At 39.9% G+C, this 5,635-nt stretch overlaps 1 long non-coding RNA gene across 1 annotated transcript; it reads left to right on the top strand.

Annotated features, from left to right (window-relative positions):
- Positions 1-1,283: 1,283 nt before the first annotated feature.
- LOC125264019 lies at positions 1,284-4,712 on the top strand. The gene is made up of 3 exons (XR_007183964.1): positions 1,284-3,130; positions 4,117-4,178; positions 4,357-4,712. It is a non-coding gene; the product is annotated as an uncharacterized LOC125264019 (long non-coding RNA).
- Positions 4,713-5,635: the final 923 nt, after the last annotated feature.

Raw genomic sequence — 5,635 nt, 5'->3', positions numbered from 1 at the left:
ACTGTTAGCGGACGTGTGCCGAGACAAATAAATATGTTCGGTCTTTGCTGAGACATTATTATTATTATTATTATTATTATTATATATTGCCCAAGCGTATTTACCCCATCACCAGCTCTGCTAATGGTCAGCTACCGGGATGGCTGAAGTAGGCTACTTTTCCATGCCTAGCCAATAAGTCTAGAGTTGTTTCTTTATTCTTTTACGATACATGAATTATCATGATGCACCGATCGAAATTACTGAAAATTTGCGGCCGAAACAGCAATTTACGCGCTTGTCTAGAAGGGAACCTTATATACGCAAATTTGTCTAACTTAGAATTTAGACCAGCTAAAATATATTGTTAGACCAAAAATATCTTATCGATTAATTAAGTAATAAAGACATGTAATAAAGCAATAAAGAAATTAAAAAAAAAAAAAAAAAAAAAGAAAGACGTCTATTGCTTCAGCCTTACGCTGCATTCACACGGAGCGTCAGCGTCAACGCTTGATGGAGGGCGTGTCTGAAGCTTGTGTTGACGTGACCGTTATAGTGATTACAGCCAATCACATTACTTTCCGGTGTTGCACGAACGCAGTTGGCTAGCGACTGCTCTAGGGAATTTGCATAGGGCCATCTGATTGGATGACGCCTGCATTGGCGCTTGAAAAGTTGAGAAATCTTCAACTTCTGCCGCTTGCAACGGGAGTGAAGCGACGCGACGGAACCCACAATTCAGTTCGGCAATGCATGACGTCACCCATTCAAAGTAAATGAGAAGCATTAACGCCGGCGCCCCGTGTGAATGCAGCGTTATTCAAAGGGCGCGGAAACATGGGTTAGTTTTTTTACGCATTTCAATCCATTCCACACCCGACGTTCTTGGTTCTCTTCCTATTTATTAAATATAGGCAATTGGTTGATGAAACATTGATTGAAATTAAGATACAATTTCTACAAAATGAAATTCACTTTAAAGAAAGACTTACTATAAAACAAAACTTAATGAAGTGGTCAAACTCATGTCTGACCCGCTGCATGTCTCCCAACATTGCGCATCCGTCATGCTATTCAATTTTCATAATCAACAAGATGAAATTAAAAAAATAATAATAATATTAGGCTATAGCCCACTATTTAAATATAAATATGAAACTAAATTGGCTACATTTTATCCCTCTGGCCGACGAACGCGCCGGCGCTTTTTGATGGATTTTTTCCTCATGACAGCTGAAACAACTGAAAACAGGCCTTCCCTCATTTTTGGCGATAGCCTATAGACTAGTGCAAGACTACAAATGGTCTACTTTTATTTGTGTACACTCACAATAACAACAAACTATTGTACTTTTGTAAAATAAAATAAATAAATGAATAAAAAAACAGCTTGCGCTTTCAGCTGTCTCTCTGCTAGAATCTTTCTGGAACGTCTCAGAAATTTTACTTAAACTCAGAGAATAATTGTACCTAAAAGAAAAAAATAAATAAAATTTCGATTTGAAATTCATAGGTCTGTGTTAAATAATAGGTGATCTATCCGCTGGAATGTGTTGTTTCTGAAATCATGGCCAGTGCTCGTTGCAGCTGTTATCAGTTCTCATGGCACTCGTGCACACGCACAGTCTTCACACAGACAATCGAGCGTTTTGTTCTGGTAAAAGCACAAAACAAAATGCACACAACGTGTCCTTGCTCTTGATGTACCCTTTGGTTTTAATGAGTAAATTAGCCTATAGTTATTCCTGCCTGCCGGTATTTAGTCTGCGATATCAAAATCACTAAACATTATAGCATATATAGCCTAATATTATTCAATAATAACATCAAATGTTATTAACCTTTATTTTTTCTAATCAAACCAGTTTCAGAACGTTTATAATACAGACGGAACGCTGGAACAGAAACGTTAAAATACCGATTCTGCTCGGAGTGGAACGATTTAATTTTTATTTTATTTTTTTCCGTTTTTAAGCCTTCATTTTTATAAATTTTAGTAAAATGTTGATAAATTGTGCAGTCTTATACTGGTATCCCATATTTCAATATTTGGTGGTTTCAATGCCTGCTTGAGGTCTCTGTGAAAGTTTTAAAGCAGTTTTAAAGCAGTCTTATGTGCCACTTTCAGACCAGTCACATCCGTAACGGAAAACTGTCACATCCGTAACGTTGTTTTTTCCTCATTTATGCGAACACGAAAAATGAAATAAAATTATTATTTTATGCTCTGTGGAGAGCCAACCCTTCTTCATTCGGTGGGCAGTATTACTTTTGGTTTGCGCAATGTAATTTGCAGAATTCTTAAAAAATATGTTGTCACCCAAAACTTAGTGACTTTTTTTTGTCACGTCCGTAACGCTGTATATTTCCCTCATCTAAAATATAAAACAATTGTATAGACTGACATTTTTCTAATGTCTGGACTCCTTTAGTAAAGGATTATGAATATATAAATAGACGATTTAATATGTTGCTATTAAATGCATTCTTTGAGCATTTATATTTCAAGTTTTGACTCCAAATGTCACGTCCATAACGCTGGAATTGCCCAGAACCACCTCTCATTCTCAATATGTGAAGAATCTGAAAGCCAGATTAGAGTACAGTTATGGGCTTGCAATCCAAAATGCAAAGAAAGTAGCTGATAAGAACAAGAAACGCTTTGATAAGGCTGTTAGAGAGTCCACTTTGGAGAAAGGAGACAGAGTTTTAGTGAGAAATTTGCGCTTACGGTACAAGCACAAACTCGCTGATCGGTGGGAATCTACCGTTTATATAGTGACCAAGCGCATGGGGGACTTACCTGTGTACTCTGTTAAGCCTGAGAATGCAGAGGAACCAGTACACTGTTAAATGTCGCTGTAGATTTTGCAGCACAGTACTGTAAAAACCTACAGTACAGTACCATATTTCTATATTACAGTAAAATACTGTATTTTATATTGCATTCTGGGTAATTTTGATTGAGCGGGAATATTTTACAGTACATTTTAGTGTTGCTGTAACCCTGCTGTAACCTGGCTGTAATATACCAGGCAATAATACAGGATTGCTGTAAATAACGCGCCACCTGACGTCACATCACACAGACAGAAGAACACGGCCGCTGGTGACTGGAGAAGCAGAACGGTGTATTTCTGGAAGTTTGGTAAGTTAATTTTACTATTAGGTTTTTACAAAGTGTATCGTTTTTATTCTGGAATGAAACTGCACATTTAGCCAGCGAATGTTGCTAGCTGTAGTCGAAAACACCGTTATTAGATGTGTACGCGCTGTTTTGCCCCGCTGCTCTCCTGACATTTTAAAATCTAACTCAGTGAATTAGCTTCGGGTTTATTTCTACCAAACTCGATGTCGATGATTGTTGGAACCGTGGAAAGACGAACCGAAACGGGTTTGGTGAGTTTTAATTTGTTTCTGTCGAGTTTGAACGAAGTTTGTTTTACTAATACGCGCGAGGTTGGAATCTGCTGGGAGATCAATAGACGGCCGTTTGTGTTTAAACAAAAAGGATCTTGCGATTAAAAAAAAGTATATTCCTGTGGGGATCCTTTCCATAATGTTGTCCGATTCGAGCCTGTCAGTGAGAAAAACAAGCACTTTTATAGTCATACACTGACGGTGCACACAAGCTCAAACGTATTATATTTGCCGTCCACTGACGGCTGCAGCGGCCGCGGTCTTCAGTTAGTGCTTAGGCACAAAAACATGTAAAAAGATGGCCCAGATCGAAAATACTTAAGTTTCACTTGAAACGTACTGTAAATGGGTGGTTTGGGGTCAGAGAGATTGGCTATTGTTAACTTGGCCAGATTATTACTGCATCTGTTTGGGCAAGAAGACCCTGTTCTATAGCATAGTGACTGTAATGACAATAAACGATTATGATTATTAAAAAAATATGAATTGGGGTATAAATTACCTTTATCACCGTTTATAATTATCTATTAGACAACAAAGCAAGTATAATGCATGCCATGGCAATATATTCAGCAAGGTCAAGGATAATATTTTACTAACCTAGATGTATTATTGAAGTAGGCCTATATGAAATGCATGTGGCAACAGTGTATGTGTTAGCCTATCCCCAACAAGCAACATCAATGAATAAACATTTATTTTGATTTCTTCCAGCAGTGTGGTCCACTTGTCTTTGCATCCTGGGAAGTGCATTGCTTTCACAAGGAAGCGTATTTGTAAGTATTAGCCATAATAATACAACCTTTTACACTTTAAAAATAAGTTGCATTTTGTTTTGCTACAGAATTTTCATTTGACATTTCTATCTTACACTGTCTGTTCATCTTTATTGGTGCTGTGGATAACAGTTTTTGTAATACGTGTATTTGTGTTTGTGCCTTGACTTTGTTACAGTTTTGGCATTGAAGGAAAGAAATGTACTGCCCGACAGGGAGTGAGCAGAAGACCAGGACGGTGGTGCAGAGTGATGGCCATCAACCCACATGTCAACAGCTTCGTTCGGTCCTTTGTGTTTAAATGGAAGACTTCACACTGAGGGACTGTGGCCTGTTTGCAGCCATCCACGTGCCCTTCAGTTAGGGGTGAATCTTGTGGGACACTTGTTGTTTTTGCTCACTTTTTAAGATAAATCAAATTTCTGATGCACTGTACCAAGACCGTTGCTGATGGGGCGAAAGATGGTGACAATTCTGAAATGTTTTGAAATGTTTAAATATATTGATTGAATAAAAATACATTTTTTAAATTTACTCTGGTTTGCCTTTTGATTTGTAATGTTATTCTGTAGTATAGTACTATTGTAATATTACTAACTATAGTATGTATATACTATTCTAACCTATGTATTTGTAACAATGTTCGTAGGTAAGGAGGAAAGAGGACAGGGTCGGCAGGTGACTACTGGCTGTTTTATTGACACCAAAATAATAAAGTCACAAAAACAGCTTGCAAACAGGCACAAAACAATCAACCTAATCGTCAGACTTTCACTCCATCCAACAGACATCCAGGAGTGGGGGAACAGCCAGTAGTCCTTCTCTCTCTCGCAGGCTCCTGTTTCTCCTGGCGTTAAATACTCTCTCCACGCCAATTACTGAAACAAGAGACAGGTGTTTAATATTTGTGTCTAATCCACTCAGACACCGCGCGTCTCCTCCCTCTCTCTCCCGCTGCAGACTCTGCTGAACCACGCCCCCCCTGCCACATACCCCCACCGCCCGACTCAGGCCGGGGAGCCGTCCGGCCTGCAGCCCCCCCCCATTTCTGGAGAGGAAATCGGCCACAGCCATCTGAACACCCGGCCTGTGGACCACCTTGAATTTAAAAGGCTGTAAAGCTAGATACCAACGGGTGATCCGCGCGTTGGTATCCTTCATGCGGTGGAGCCACTGCAGGGGGGCATGGTCCGAACAGAGGGTGAATTCCCGTCCCAGAAGATAATAGCGGAGGGTGAGGACAGCCCACCTGATGGCCAAACACTCCTTCTCCACGGTGCTGTACTTAGTCTCTCTCTTAGAGAGCTTACGACTAATGTACAGCACCGGCCGCTCCTCACCCTCTATCTCCTGAGACAGGACAGCACCCAACCCCCGGTCCGACGCGTCCGTCTGCAACAAAAATGGGAGAGAGAAATCAGGAGAATGAAGCAACGGCCCGCCACACAGAGCAGCCT

This window comes from Megalobrama amblycephala, linkage group LG3, assembly GCF_018812025.1.
Source record: "Megalobrama amblycephala isolate DHTTF-2021 linkage group LG3, ASM1881202v1, whole genome shotgun sequence".
Taxonomy (NCBI): Eukaryota; Metazoa; Chordata; class Actinopteri; order Cypriniformes; family Xenocyprididae; genus Megalobrama; species Megalobrama amblycephala.
The sequence above is the reverse complement of the archived record's forward strand: the minus strand, read 5'-3'. Positions and strand labels throughout refer to the sequence as shown.